Raw genomic sequence first — 10,276 nt, 5'->3', positions numbered from 1 at the left:
GGTGAGCAGCCGTAATGTCTGTAGTAAAATGCGCATGTGATTACAGTTTCCTACATATTCGCAATGAAATTTACCACACCGGTCAAAACCCATCCAAATTATGGATGGCCCCAACAACAGGCGGGTGATCGGAGAAGGTTTGGTCAATACTCCCAGTACTCCCTGAGTATTGTCTTTCTGTTAACACGGTGGAACCAAAATGGCTGCTGATCCCCTCCCTTCTCAAAACCATTGTAGGTCTTTGGGGTTAAGCCCTATCATAGCTTGCCTGTATTTCTTGGGGTGGCACTGGTCACCTGGTATAAACTGGGTGCACCTCCATGGGTATTTGTGACCACTTAGTTTCAACCTAATAGAATTACTCACAATCGGTCGCACAATGTCCGGTTCCTTCAGATTGATTTCAAAAGGTTCTTGTTAACTTTACACAAGTCCATGGTAACAGAATAACTTCACAAGGGGGGGGGGGGGGGAGGTTCTCCATTTTGCTTCAAAGGGTGCCCATGCGCTTGTCACACTTCTGCCCTCCTCCAGACTCCTCTGCCCTCCTCCAGACCCCTCTATCCTCCTCAGACCCCTCAGTGCTCCCAAGACTCCCCCAGACCCCTCAGTCCTCCCCAGACTCCTCTGTCCTCTCCAGACCCCTCTATCCTCCTCAGACCCCTCTATCCTTCCCAGACTCCCCCAGACCCCTCTGTCCTCCCCATACTCCTCTGTCCTCCCCAGACCCCTCTGTCCTCCCCAGACCCCTCTGTTCTCCTCCAGACCCGTCTGTCCTCCTCCAGAACCCTCTGTCCTCTCCAGACTCCTCTGTCCTCCCCCGACCCCTCTGTCCTCTCCAGACTCCTCTGTCCTCACCAGACCCATCTGTACTCCCTCAGACTCCTCTGTCCTCCCCCAGACCCCTCTGTCCTCCTCCACACTCCTTTATCATCCCCCAGACTCCTTTATCATCATCCAGACCTCTCTATCTTTCTCTAGACCAGAGATGAAAAATATATTTTATATTGAGTAATCACCTGTACATTATATAGTGTAATCACCTGTACATTATATAGTGTAATCACCTGTACATTATATAGTGTAATCACCTGTACATTATATAGGGTAATCACCTGTACATTATATAGATGTATCACCTGTACATTATATAGATGTATCACCTGTACATTATATAGTGTAATCACCTGTACATTATATAGAGTAATCACCTGTACATTATATAGTGTAATCACCTGTACATTATATAGAGTAATCACCTGTACATTATATAGTGTAATCACCTGTACATTATATAGAATAATCACCTGTACATTATATAGAGTAATCACCTATACATTATATAGTGTAATCACCTGTACATTATATAGTGTAATCACCTGTACATTATGTAGTGTAATCACCTGTACATTATATAGAGTAATCACCTGTACATTATATAGATTTATCACCTGTACATTATATAGTGTAATCACCTGTACATTATATAGAGTAATCACCTGAACATTATATAGAGTAATCACTTGTACATTATATAGTGTAATCACATGTTCATTATATAGGGTAATCACCTGTACATTATATAGAGTAATCACTTGTACATTATATAGTGTAATCACATGTACATAATCTGTACTCCCTCAGACTCCTCTGTCCTCCCCCAGACCCCTCTGTCCTCCTCCACACTCCTTTATCATCCCCCAGACTCCTTTATCATCATCCAGACCTCTCTATCTTTCTCTAGACCAGAGATGAAAAATATATTTTATATTGAGTAATCACCTGTACATTATATAGTGTAATCACCTGTACATTATATAGTGTAATCAACTGTACATTATATAGGGTAATCACCTGTACATTATATAGATGTATCACCTGTACATTATATAGAGTAATCACCTGTACATTATATAGATGTATCACCTGTACATTATATAGATGTATCACCTGTACATTATATAGTGTAATCACCTGTACATTATATAGAGTAATCACCTGTACATTATATAGTGTAATCACCTGTACATTATATAGAGTAATCACCTGTACATTATATAGTGTAATCACCTGTACATTATATAGAATAATCACCTGTACATTATATAGAGTAATCACCTATACATTATATAGTGTAATCACCTGTACATTATATAGTGTAATCACCTGTACATTATGTAGTGTAATAACCTGTACATTATATAGAGTAATCACCTGTACATTATATAGATTTATCACCTGTACATTATATAGTGTAATCACCTGTACATTATATAGAGTAATCACCTGAACATTATATAGAGTAATCACTTGTACATTATATAGTGTAATCACATGTTCATTATATAGGGTAATCACCTGTACATTATATAGAGTAATCACTTGTACATTATATAGTGTAATCACATGTACATAATAAAGGGTAATCACCTGTACATTATATAGTGTGATCACCTGTACATTGTATAGTGTAATCACCTGTACATTATATAGTGTAATCACCTGTACATTATATTGTGTAATCACCTGACATTATATAGTGTAATCACATGTATATTATATAGGTTAATCACCTGTACATTATATAGATTTATCACCTGTACATTATATAGTCTAATCACCTGTACATTATATAGTTTAATCACCTGTACATAATATAGAGTAATCACCTGTACATTATATAGTGTAATCACCTGTACATTATATAGAGTAATCACCTGTACATTATATAGTGTAATCACCTGTACATTATATAGTGTAATCACCTGTACATTATATAGTGTAATCACCTGTACATTATACAGTGTAATTACCTGTACATTATATAGTGTAATCACCTGTACATTATATAGAGTAATCACCTGTACATTATATAGTGTAATAACCTGTACATTATGTAGTGTAATCACCTGTACATTATATAGTGTAATCACCTGTATATTATATAGGGTAATCACCTGTACATTATATAGTGTAATCACCTGTACATTATATAGGGTAATCACCTGTACATTATATAGGGTAATCACCTGTACATTATATAGTGTAATCACCTTTACATTATATAAGATAATCACCTGTACATTATATAGGGTAATCACCTGTACATTATACAGTGTAATCACCTGTACATTATATAGAGTAATCAACTGTACATTATATAGTGTAATTACCTGTACATTATATAGTGTAATCACCTGTACATTATATAGTGTAATCACCTGTACATTATATAGTGTAATCACCTGTACATTATATAGAGTAATCACCTGTACATTATATAGTGTAATCACCTGTACATTATATAGTGTAACCACCTTTACATTATGTAAGATAATCACCTGTATATTATATAGGGTAATCACCTGTACATTATACAGTGTAATCACCTGTACATTATATAGTGTAATCATCTGTACATTATATAGTGTAATCACCTGTACATTAAATACTGCTATCACCTGTACATTATATAGAGTAATCACCTGTACATTATATACTGTAATCACCTGTACATTATATAGTATAATCACCTGTACATTATATAGTGTAATCACATGTACATTATATAGAGTAATCACCTGTAGATTATATAGTGTAATCACCTGTAGATTATGTAGTGTAATCACCTTTACATTATATAAGATAATCATGTGTACATTATATAGGGTAATCACCTGTACATGATATAGTGTAATCACCTGTACATTATATAGTGTAATCACCTGTACATTATATTGTGTAATCACCTGACATTATATAGTGTAATCACATGTACATTATATAGGGTAATCACCTGTACATTATATAGTGTAATCACCTGTACATAATATAGAGTTATCACCTGTACATTATATAGAGTAATCACCTGTACATTATATAGGGTAATCACCTGTACATTATATAGTGTAATCACCTATACATTATATAGTGTAATCACCTGTACATTATATAGAGTAATCACCTGTACATTATATAGTGTAATCACCTGTACATTATATAGTGTAATCACCTGTACATTATATAGTGTAATCACCTGTACATTATATAGTGTAATCACCTATACATTATATAGTGTAATCACCTGTACATTATACAGTGTAATTACCTGTACATTATATAGTGTAATCACCTGTACATTATATAGAGTAATCACCTGTACATTATATTGTGTAATAACCTGTACATTATGTAGTGTAATCACCTGTACATTATATAGTGTAATCACCTGTATATTATATAGGGTAATCACCTGTACATTATATAGTGTAATCACCTGTACATTATATAGGGTAATCACCTGAACATTATATGGGGTAATCACCTGTACATTATATAGTGTAATCACCTTTACATTATATAAGATAATCACCTGTACATTATATAGGGTAATCACCTGTACATTATACAGTATAATCACCTGTACATTATATAGAGTAATCACCTGTACATTATATAGTGTAATTACCTGTACATTATATAGTGTAATCACCTGTACATTATATAGTGTAATCACCTGTACATTATATAGAGTAATCACCTGTACATTATATAGTGTAATCACCTGTACATTATATAGTGTAACCACCTTTACATTATGTAAGATAATCACCTGTATATTATATAGGGTAATCACCTGTACATTATACAGTGTAATCATCTGTACATTATATAGTGTAATCACCTGTACATTAAATACTGCTATCACCTGTACATTATATAGAGTAATCACCTGTACATTATATACTGTAATCACCTGTACATTATATAGTATAATCACCTGTACATTATATAGTGTAATCACATGTACATTATATAGAGTAATCACCTGTAGATTATATAGTGTAATCACCTGTAGATTATGTAGTGTAATCACCTTTACATTATATAAGATAATCATGTGTACATTATATAGGGTAATCACCTGTACATTATATAGTGTAATCACCTGTACATTATATAGTGTAATCACCTGTACATTATATTGTGTAATCACCTGACATTATATAGTGTAATCACATGTACATTATATAGGGTAATCACCTGTACATTATATAGATTTATCACCTGTACATTATATAGTGTAATCACCTGTACATTATATAGTGTAATCACCTGTACATAATATAGAGTTATCACCTGTACATTATATAGAGTAATCACCTGTACATTATATAGGGTAATCACCTGTACATTATATAGTGTAATCACCTATACATTATATAGTGTAATCACCTGTACATTATATAGAGTAATCACTTGTACATTATATAGTGTAATCACATGTAAATTATATAGGGTAATCACCTGTACATTATATAGTGTAATCACCTGTACATTATATAGTGTAATCACCTGTACATTATATCGTTTAATCATCTGTACATTATATAGTGTAATCACCTGTACATTATATAGTGTAATCACCTGTACATTATATCGTTTAATCACCTGTACATTATATAGTGTAATCATCTGTACATTATATAGGGTAATCACCTGTACATTATATAGGGTAATCACCTGTACATTATGTCGTGTAATCACCTGTAAATTACATAGTGTAATCACCTTTACATTATATAGTGTAATCACCTGTACATTATATAGTGTAATCACCTGTACATTATATAGAGTAATCACCTGTACATTATGTAGTGTAATCACCTCTACATTATATAGTGTAATCACCTGTACATTATATAGTGTAATCACCTCTACATTATATAGTGTAATCACCTGTACATTTTATTGAGTAATCACCTGTACATTATATAGTGTAATCACCTGTACATTTTATTGAGTAATCACCTGTACATTATATAGTGTAATCACCTGTACATTATACAGTGTAATCACCTGTACATTATGTAGTATAATCACCTGTACATTATATAGTGTAATCACCTGTACATTATATAGGGTAATCACCTGTACATTATATAGAGTAATCACCTGTACATTATATAGGGTAATCACCTGTACATTATATAGTGTAATTACCTGTACATTATATAGTGTAATCATCTGTACATTATATAGTGTAATCATCTGTACATTATATAGGGTAATCACCTGTACATTATCTAGTGTAATCACCTGTACATTATATAGATGTATCACCTGTACATTATATAGTGTAATCACCTGTATATTATATAGAGTAATCACCTCTACATTATATAGAGTAATCACCTGTACATTATATAGTGTAATCACCTCTACATTATATAGTGTAATCATCTGTACATTATATAGTGTAATCACCTGTACATTATATAGTGTAATCACATGTACATTATATAGGGTAATCACCTGTACATTATATAGAGTAATCACCTGACATTATATAGTGTAATCACCTGTACATTATATGGGGTAATCACCTGTACATTATATGGGGTAATCACCTGTACATTATATAGAGTAATCACCTGTACATTATATAGTGTAATCACCTGTACATTATATAGTGTAATCACCTGTACATTATATAGTGTAATCATCTGTACATTATATAGTGTAATCACCTGTACATTATATAGTGTAATCACCTGTATATTATATAGAGTAATCACCTGTACATTATATAGAGTAATTATCTGTACATTATAAAGTGTAATCACCTGTACATTATATAGTGTAATCACCTGTACATTATATAGAGTAATCACCTGACATTATATAGTGTAATCAACTGTACATTATACAGAGTAATAACCTGTATATTATATAGAGTAATCACCTGTACATTATAAAGTGTAATCACCTGAACATTATATAGAGTAATCACCTGAACATTATATAGAGTAATCACCTGTACATTATATAGTGTAATCACCTGTACATTATATAGGGTAATCACCTGTACATTATGTAGTGTAATTACCTGTACATTATATAGGGTAATCACCTGTACATTATATACTGTAATCACCTGTACATAATATAGTGTAATCACCTGTACATCATATAGTGTAATCACCTGTTCATTATATAGAGTAATCACCTGTACATTATATAGAGTAATCACCTGTACATTATATAGAGTAATCACCTGTACATTATATAGGGTAATCATCTGTACATTATATAGAGTAATCACCTGTACATTATATAGAGTAATCACCTGTACATTATAAAGTGTAATCACCTGTACATTATATAATGTAATCACCTGTACATTATATAGATTTATCACCTCTACATTATATAGAGTAATCATCTGTACATTATATTGAGTAATCATCTGTACATTATAAAGTGTAATCACCTGTACATTATATAGGGTAATCACCTGTACATTATATAGGGTAATCACCTGTACATTATATAGAGTAATCACCTGTACATTATATAGAATAATCACTTGTACAATATATAGTGTAATCACCTGTACATTATATAGAGTAATCACCTGTATATTATATAGAGTAATAGAGTAATCACCTGTACATTATAAAGTGTAATCACCTGTACATTATATAGAGTAATCACCTGTACATTATATAGAGTAATCACCTGTACATTATATAGTGTAATCACCTGTACATTATATAGTGTAATCACCTGTACATTATATAGAGTAATCACCTGTACATTATATAGGGTAATCACCTGTAGATTATATAGTGTAATCACCTGTACATTATATAGGGTAATCACCTGTACATTATATAGTGTAATCGCCTGTACATTATATAGGGTAATCACCTGTGCATTATATGCTGTAATCACCTGTACATTATATAGGGTAATCACCTGTACATTACATAGAGCAATCACCTGTACATTATATAGGGTAATCACCTGTACATTACATAGAGCAATCACCTGTACATTATATAGGGTAATCACCTGTGCATTATATAGTGTGATTTCCTGTACATTATATAGGGTAATGACCTGTAGATTATATAGTGTAATCACCTGTAGATTATATAGGGTAATCACCTGTAGATTATATAGTGTAATCACCTGTACATTATATAGGGTAATCACCTGTACATTATATAGTGTAATCACCTGTACATTATATATGGTAATCACCTGTAGATTATATAGTGTAATCACCTGTACATTATATAGGGTTATCACCTGTACATTATATAGGGTAATCACCTGTACATTTTATAGGGTAATGACCTGTACATTATATAGTGTAATTACCTGTACATTATATAGTGTAATCACATGTACATTATATAGGGTAATCACCTGTACATTATATAGTGTAATCACCTGTACATTATATAGTGTAATCACCTGTACATTATATTGTGTAATCACCTGACATTATATAGTGTAATCACATGTACATTATACAGGGTAATCACCGGTACATTACATAGAGTAATCACATGTACATTATATAGTATAATCACCTATACATGATATAGAATAATCTCCTGTACATTATATAGTGTAATCACCTGTACATTATATAGAGTTATCACCTCTACATTATATAGCGTAATAACCTGTACATTATATAGTGTAATCACATGTACATTATATAGTGTAATCATCTGTACATTATATAGAGTAATAACCTGTACATTATATAGTGTAATCACCTGTACATTATATAGAGTAATCACCTGTACAATATATAGTGTAATCACCTGTACATTATATAGTGTAATCACCTGTACATCATATAGAGTAATGTCCTGTATATTATATAGAGTAATAGAGTAATCACCTGTAGATTATATAGGGTAATCACCTGTAGATTATATAGTGTAATCACCTGTAGATTATATAGGGTAATCACCTGTAGATTATATTGTGTAATCACCTGTACATTATATAGGGTAATCCCCTGTACATTATATAGTGTAATCACCTGTACATTATATAGTGTAATCACCTATACATTATATAGTGTAATCACCTGTACATTATACAGTGTAATTACCTGTACATTATATAGTGTAATCACCTGTACATTATATAGAGTAATCACCTGTACATTATATTGTGTAATAACCTGTACATTATGTAGTGTAATCACCTGTACATTATATAGTGTAATCACCTGTATATTATATAGGGTAATCACCTGTACATTATATAGTGTAATCACCTGTACATTATATAGGGTAATCACCTGAACATTATATGGGGTAATCACCTGTACATTATATAGTGTAATCACCTTTACATTATATAAGATAATCACCTGTACATTATATAGGGTAATCACCTGTACATTATACAGTATAATCACCTGTACATTATATAGAGTAATCACCTGTACATTATATAGTGTAATTACCTGTACATTATATAGTGTAATCACCTGTACATTATATAGTGTAATCACCTGTACATTATATAGAGTAATCACCTGTACATTATATAGTGTAATCACCTGTACATTATATAGTGTAACCACCTTTACATTATGTAAGATAATCACCTGTATATTATATAGGGTAATCACCTGTACATTATACAGTGTAATCATCTGTACATTATATAGTGTAATCACCTGTACATTAAATACTGCTATCACCTGTACATTATATAGAGTAATCACCTGTACATTATATACTGTAATCACCTGTACATTATATAGTATAATCACCTGTACATTATATAGTGTAATCACATGTACATTATATAGAGTAATCACCTGTAGATTATATAGTGTAATCACCTGTAGATTATGTAGTGTAATCACCTTTACATTATATAAGATAATCATGTGTACATTATATAGGGTAATCACCTGTACATTATATAGTGTAATCACCTGTACATTATATAGTGTAATCACCTGTACATTATATTGTGTAATCACCTGACATTATATAGTGTAATCACATGTACATTATATAGGGTAATCACCTGTACATTATATAGATTTATCACCTGTACATTATATAGTGTAATCACCTGTACATTATATAGTGTAATCACCTGTACATAATATAGAGTTATCACCTGTACATTATATAGAGTAATCACCTGTACATTATATAGGGTAATCACCTGTACATTATATAGTGTAATCACCTATACATTATATAGTGTAATCACCTGTACATTATATAGAGTAATCACTTGTACATTATATAGTGTAATCACATGTAAATTATATAGGGTAATCACCTGTACATTATATAGTGTAATCACCTGTACATTATATAGTGTAATCACCTGTACATTATATCGTTTAATCATCTGTACATTATATAGTGTAATCACCTGTACATTATATAGTGTAATCACCTGTACATTATATCGTTTAATCACCTGTACATTATAT

This window comes from Hyla sarda, chromosome 7, assembly GCF_029499605.1.
Source record: "Hyla sarda isolate aHylSar1 chromosome 7, aHylSar1.hap1, whole genome shotgun sequence".
NCBI lineage: Eukaryota > Metazoa > Chordata > Amphibia > Anura > Hylidae > Hyla > Hyla sarda.
This window is presented reverse-complemented; position numbering follows the sequence as displayed.